This window comes from Acomys minous (assembly GCF_964271855.1).
Source record: "Acomys minous genome assembly, chromosome: 12".
NCBI lineage: Eukaryota > Metazoa > Chordata > Mammalia > Rodentia > Muridae > Acomys > Acomys minous.
In genome coordinates, this window is record NC_140493.1 from 57,482,068 (window position 1) to 57,489,884 (window position 7,817).

Consider the following 7,817-nt stretch of genomic DNA (forward strand, 5'->3'; position numbering starts at 1 on the left):
TCTTAGCCATTCTGATGGGTGTAAGATGGAATCTCAGAGTCGTTTTGATTTACATTTCTCTGATGACTAAAGACATTGAGCATTTCTTTAAGTGTTTCTCAGCCATTCAATATTCCCTGTTGAGAATTCTCTAGTTCTGAGCCCCACTTCTCAATTGGGTTATTTGGTTTTGTGGTGTTTAATTTCTTGAGTTCTTTATATATTTTGGATATTAGCAACCTTATTCATAATAGACAGAACCCGGAAACAGCCTAAATGTCCCTCAGTTGAAGAATGGATAAAGAAACTGTGGTACATTTACACTATGGAATACTATTCAGCTATTAAAAACAAGGAAATCCTGAAATTTGTGGATAAATGGATGGAACTAGAAATTATCATAATGAGCAAGTTAACCCAGAAGCAGAAAGACTCACATACACTCAGTTATAATTGGGCTCTAGCCCAAAAGGCATGTCCCACAAAAGCCTTCACTTACCAGGAGATTGCGATAGATGTGAGGACATCCTACTGAGACTCTAGGTAAGAGAAATAGAGGAGATGGGAAAACAAAAGGACCCAGAGGGTTCTAGAAACCAACAAGTGTCTATATGATCATATAGTAGGGGAGGAGGTCCCCCTCGGTCTTAGACCTAGAGGTGGGGAATCGGTGAAAATGGGAGGGAGGGAGGGAGGAACGGGAGGATGCAAGTGATGGGATAACAATTTAATTGTAATCTGAATAAATTAATAAAATTAAAATTAAAAAATAAAGTCACACCCTAGCACAAAAAGAAAGAAAGAAAGAAAGAAAGAAAAGAAAAGAAAAAAGAACGAAAAGAAAAGTCTCAGCTGCTTAGGGTCTCTTTTTTAGAGAAGAGACATCACTGGCCATCTCACTGAGTTGCATATGGCTTGCTAGATTGTTTCCCCAAAGTGAGAGAGGGAAACAGACTGAAAGAAAAATCTAGAATGACCACAAAATAGAAGCGAGAGTTGTTTTGTAACCCAGCCTCTGAAGATCATTTCTCTTGTGCTTCCTTGTTCCATCTGGTGAAAGTCTAGCCCACGCCCAGTGAGATACAAAATGCCCAAAACACATGGCACCAGAAGCTGCCTTACAGGACCACTCTTGAGGCCACTTCCTCTTCCAGTACCATCCCACAGCTAACCCCAAACAGTATTTGAAACACTTTACAGAAAGCATCAATTACTTCACTACAATAGTAAAACTTCACATAACATTTTTATTGTAGGCGATCAACCCAGACTGGCACTAGATCAGCTTCTAAATTATTCTATTTTCTCTGCACAGTCACAAACTGGCTACTTTTGCTCACATGACTCATCCTCATAGGATAAGAAGCAAACAGAAGAAGAGGATAAGACAGGGAAGAAAAAAAGAGAGGGAAAGGATCCCTCCCCACCATTTTTAGTCTGGATTGTTCTTGATGTTGAATCTAAGACAAAGATTCCAACCCTGGCAGCAGGATGTGGAATGTGATTCTGTAATACAGTGAGTGTTCTACAACAGGAGCAATGGCTAGGGCAGCCAATTCCAGAATGCATTTTTGGTGTGGCCAACACTGGGCTACGAGTGCCTCTATCAGGACTTTCTGAGGAGCCTTGTAAAATGCTTGTCATAGTTGTTCACTCAGCAGGGAGAGAGGAGTTTTTACCCTAGATCACACAATAGTTAAGATGTCTCAGCAGCCTTTGTTCTCCACCCCACTAGCTTATGTTTGAATAAGTGTTCCCACAGACTCCTAGCACCAGGGTTTTAGAGAAGCCATGGGACAAGACTGAGACATACAGTTCTGATACCCAGGAAGACCACATCACCCAGCACTTCACATATGGGCACAGGCTTACACAGAGGTAGTAGCCCTGACTGAGAGGATGAGGGGACGGAGAGGGAATATGCTACAGCATCAACCACATGCCATTTTTCATAAAGGAGGAAAGTTATTCCTGAAGTCCTCAGCAGGAGCTTCCTTGTGTGAAGCCTCGTGGTCTTATTGTCTATGGTGAGGTGACGTGCACTCATAAATGAAACACATCTGTATTTGTCATTTACAACCTATGGAGTAAAGAGCAGACTTTGTTGGCAAAATACAGGTGGTTTTGTACGTCTTGATCCATGAGAGGTGGTGTGCATCACTGTCACTTTGAAAGAGAAAGGTTCTGTCCATTTTGTCGATGGGAGGGGTGGTGGTGGTAGGGCTGGGATGGGAGGGGTGGTGGTGGTAGGGCTGGGTAGCTCACATTATGGTGGACCAGGAAGCAAAGCAGGAGAATTCCAGCAATCAGCCAGCTTTTCACACATTATATATAATGGCACATATGTGTATGTTTGTGTGTGTGTGTGTGTGTGTGTATGTGTGTGTGTGTTTATAACCAAGTAAAAGCAGAACATAGTATTGTCACGTCCTTGTTGTTCCTCTTCCTCCAAACAGACTTCTAATTCTTTATATACACTAATATATTTTATATATAATATATATGTCTCCTTGTTTAATTCTCCTTGAAAAGAATCTCACCGAAGCATCCCGAGTTGTACTTCAGTTCTTGTAGACATGTTGAAATTCTGTGCCTAAGGAAGAAAACCACCAAGATGATGTACCAAAGACCACTGGCCATCCTTTAGCATCCTGTCTTCTTCCACAGCTGCAATGCAGTAGGGTTATCACACATCCGCCCAAACAAAGGACACAATGTCCAACCTCCTGCGCAACTTGAGTGGGGTGCAACTGAAAGGTGGACGATGGAATGCCCAGATTAAGTATACAGAGCTTCAGGAAAAGAATTAGAAGACAACTTGGAGGGAGAGGACAGCAAGGACATGACAATGTTTTATTCTGCTTTTACTTTGTTCTAAGCCAAATCCATTGCTTGAATAGTCTTTCCCTTTTGTCCTCAGATTAACCTTGAGGGGACATAATAAGAAGTTAGGAATTTTGGTTTCTTTTTAAAAACACACACACACACACACACAAATATTATAAGACTATGTTTTAATCTTAATCCCAGGTGTGGGGTATGGGGCTGCTTCACAGCTTCTGACTATGATTTGCCTCGTGCTCTGGAAGGGACGTGATTTTGCCAGCTGCAGCTAGTTTCTGTGCCATTGTGTCATGTTTGGAATTCTAGGGGCTCTTCAGAGGGCACATAAATGCTAGGGCCCTGAGAGGTCATGTCGGTTGCTGGTTGTTGCTGCTTGCTGTTGGTCATGGTTTGTTAAGAAGTAGTGCACAAAGAAGAAACAAGAAGAGGAAAAACTTAGATATCCTGACAGTGAAGGTCAGACTTGCCCCGAGGAGCTCGATTGCCCCTAATCTGCAAGAAGTAGTCTAAAGGTAGCGACACCCTTTTCTGACCCCTGACATCACTCGGGGATATTTTTCCTTTCCTCTCTAACCCCTTTCTCTTGTACTTAGTGTTAGGGAGTTGAAAGGGAAGAAGAAAGGGGATGGAGACAGCCAGAAGACAGAGAAACCCACAAAGTATCAAACGCCAGTTACAAGGGAAGGCCTTGTTTTCTGTTTTATAACCTAAGAACCTAACCCTGACTCTGCAGGCAGATGATGACAGACTATTCCCCTTAGTCGTTGTCCCTGAATTTCAGGCTGTTGCTCTCATCCTCCCTGCCCCACCCAGAAGTGTCCTTATGGCGTTTTCCTATTTTCTAGACTCATCTACAGATGTCAACGTTGTTCACGTAGTGGGAAACCGCAAAAACTTAGTGCCTCAAAGCAGAAGATGGAAACTGGAGTATGTGTTTGCCCAGAGAGCTTTTTCTGTTATTGACTCAAGGTTAATTCTAGGGAAGAAAAGGAGTGAGAGTAAGAGTGGGGCAGTTCAGATGTCACTACAGCCAGATACTGGGAGAAAGTTAAATTGTGCCAGGTCTTTGTCATCACAACTAGCAGGCCATCTTCCCCAATGCCCCAAGCTAGCATTCCAATGCCTGGGGACAGGCATCCCTTATGAAGAATAACCTATGAGGGTCCTATTTTCTGTTTCAAATGAGTGAGTTTGTTAGGCATGTACCAAACAAAAGTAAAACAACAAATAGCAAGTTAGCAGAGAGATAAGTCAACAGTTAAACGCCATCCCATCAGCCATTTAAAATGTCCATCAGGCCGGGCGTGGTGGCGCAAACACCTTTAATCCCAGCACTCAGGAGGCAGAGGCAGGGGGATTGATGTGAGTTCAAGGTCAGCCTGGTCTACAAAGCCTGTCCAGGACAGCCAAGGCTACACAGAGAAACCCTATCTCAAAAAACCAAATAGGTAAATAAGTAAGTAAATAAATAAATAAAGTCCATCAGTAATGGCTGGGAAGCCCCCACTGAGTTCTTGCTGGAGTCCTGGGCTGAGAGATTCCTGAATAAAATGTCTTCACCATGAATGAGCTTTATGGCTTTATGGCTGCAGGTGTTTATACTATGGGATACACAAAGGTAACTTTGACGCAAAATCATTTTCCTTTTATCTGTTCTTAAGGACGTGAAGCTAGATACTCACCTCGAATTTTGGAAGATGTTCCCTTATCTTCTCCACATCATACAGACCCCACAAAAGCCAGTTAACATGATAACCAAGTCGTAGAATTATCCACTTTGTCATTACTCAAAACAGCCCATTATCCTCTAGTTCTTAAATGCACATCTTGGAAGTGACTCGTTGTATCCCTACTCTAAGCACTTGATGTCACACTAAAGACATTTTTCTTTGCTACAATTTTAAACTCCTGGGAGGCCTCTTGAGCAGTTCTTCTGGGGAAAAGAAAACCTTTCTTTCCCATTTCCTAGGTGTTAATTGCACAGTGCAGCTGCCTCTGAAGTGAAAATACAAAATGAAGCGGACAGCCGCCCCTTTCCACCGTCAGGTCCCCAATGTTGACATCACACCCAGGAGTGGCTGCCTGGTAGTAATTACCCCTAGATCTGCTCAAGGCTTACCTCAGAGCTGATAGCTTGCCTCAGTCAGTCTGAGTGAGGCTTAGAGGCTTACCTCTTGCCTTGGGTGTCTGTTTCCTGATAAATCTGAAAAAAAGGAATAAAGGCAGAAAATTAATCTATTAAACAACGAACGTCTATAAGGAGTAAGGATGAAAAGAAATTCAAGAAGTTGCCTCAGTCTTTGGAATGAGGCTCTAAGAAACTGAAGCTCAGAGAGATTTTAGTGAGGAAAAAAATTCCAGTGCAAAAAACACATTGACAGAAAAGGCAGAATCTAGGAGAGAAAAAAATTATAACAAATAAGATAGGGCTATTGGAAAGAAAAAAATTGATGGTGCTGGAGATTTTAACTTTCTGAGATGCAGTCATCAAATTCTACTCCATTTTGACAGAGGGGGGTTGACCATCTGTTGTTCCTTTTAAGAGCTAGGTAAGACTCAAGTGAATCTAACAGCGTGATAAAGTTGGCAAGTGGCTGTAAATCATTTTTAATCATTGCCGTTTGTAAAATAATAGGTCCTATGGGAAGACACTGAGGAGTTTCAGCCCAGCTGGGTAGCCCCCCATAATTTCCCTCAGTTTCCCTCTGGAAACCCCACATCAGCAATGTAATTGTCTGCTTGGCTGTTTCCCTTCCGCCCCAGCTGGAGACAGAGAATAAGAACGTGGCATTCATTAAGTGTTCTCAGTGGAGCCCTGGGCTGGGAAGCCGGTTCCAAGATAAAGGGGCAAAGCACCAGCTCCAAACATTGTCCTGCCTCTTGCCTGACTGCGCAGAGAAAGGCATAGGACACTCCTCTCTTGCACCGTCTTTCTTTCAGAGCATTTCTTTTATCTCCTTCGTTTCATTTTGGCTTCCACTCTAATTTCATTTGAATGAGTTTACAAGGGGGAGGGGGAGAGAAACTTTCATTCAAAGAAATTGTTGTGTGGTGTTGTTTTCACAATCACCAATAGTACTCTCCCCCTCCCAAGTATTGGAGTTTTTGTGGCACAACATGGCGGGGAAACTGTAATCAGGATATATTGTACGAGGAAAGAAGAATCTGTGTTTAATAAAAGAGAAAAGAACAAAAAGTCTATCAAACAAATATCATTGGCCTGGAAAACAATAGAATTAAACTTTGAAATGTGGTTTCTGTCAAAGGTACGTTGCTCTTGCAGCATCTTAGAATAAAAAGAAACCTGTTGTCAAACCATCACAAATTAAGTAAAAAGTTTAGTTGTGTGGTATTTGTCATAATTGCCAATAGAACAGTGAGGCCTCCAAGCTGCAGGTTACGCATCTGTAGATTTACGCATGTGTCTGTACTGCGCAGGTACAATTCTCTTCATACAGTTGTTCTCTTGTCAAAACAGAATAAAAATTGTTTACATGGCATTTATGTCACATAATTATAAGTCATCTAGAGATGAGTTAAGGCATAAAAATGAAATGGGTAGGTTATATGCAAATAAGTCTCTTTAAGTAAGGGACCAGAGAACCTGCTGACTCCGATACCCTGGGTTCCTGGAACCAATCTCCAGCAGATGCCACGGATGCCTGCTTCATTGTATTAATATGCATAGTGCAGCGATCCACTGCATTATTTATGGGCACTTTGCTATTCATAGTTTGGGCAGGGGAGCTGCTGCAAATAGCGCTGCTATAAAATTTCTTGTACTTCTGTTTTGATGAGCATTTATATACATCTCTGTTCGGTATATATCTTAAAGGAGAATTGTTGGGACATTCCGATGAGTAGTTAGCTAGTTTGTTTCTAAGCAGTTTCCCAAAGCAAGAGCCCATAACATCCCACCAACAGCAGTCAAAAGTTGTAGTTACCTGAGGACTCTCATGTTGACGTCATCTAGCCATTTGTAGCTCTACAATGGTCCATAATGTGTTTTATTTTGCATTTTCCTGGTGACCAATAAAGTCAAGCATCTTCATTTGGCTTTTGGCCTCATTTGTGCTATTTCTGTCCGTGACGTTGCTATTTATTCTGTCAGGATATGTATGTTCTTATTGTGGTTTGGCAGATTTTTACACTTTAAAGAACATGGCCTCCTGTTAGAGATAAACCTTACAAATACTTCCTTCTACCATTTCACTGGCTTTGTCACCCTTCTAGTGCTGGGTTTTAGTGAAGAACAGTCCTTAATTTAATATGATTCAATGTATTGTTCCTTTTCTTTATAACTGAAGTCTTTGGGGACTCGCACAATAAGCATTTGCCCTCACAGACATGAAACTTGCAACTATGGTTTTCTGTGTCATCTTGCACCTAAGCTCATTGGTCTGCTGTCAAGTCTGTATCTGTAATCCATCTGGAGTTCATTTTGACTTCAGAAACAATTAGAAGGATAAAGATTTTTCTTCCCTAATTTGGTCATCCAAAATACTATTCTTTCTGTCACCACATACAGTTTCACATCTGTTACCATCACTGCACTGGATTTGTTTATAATTTTTAACCTGTGTATTTTTATAGTTGCATAAATCTATAATAGCAGCATTTGGGAAGGATAGAGGACCGAGGATTTAAGATCAACTAAAATCTCATGTGAAGTTCAGGGACTGTACTAAGAAGTAAGATTCTGTGCCCCCAAAATAAAAATTAATAAGTAAAAGATGAATTTGTAAGAGCTCTTGTAAGATTATGCTTATAACACTCATTGTATGACTACTGTTTGCATACATTGGAAAAATTAAAGCAGGACACGGACCTAAAACAATTCTTGAACTTTTCCCCCATTCAATCTAGCCCTTCAATATTTCAGCTTCTCAATTCAGAGTCATTAATGATTATTTCTCCATAGATTTGGTCCCCTGTGCCATCAAGAATATTGATGATCCAGTAAAGAAATGTCCCGCTGTTGTCTCAGGATTTTC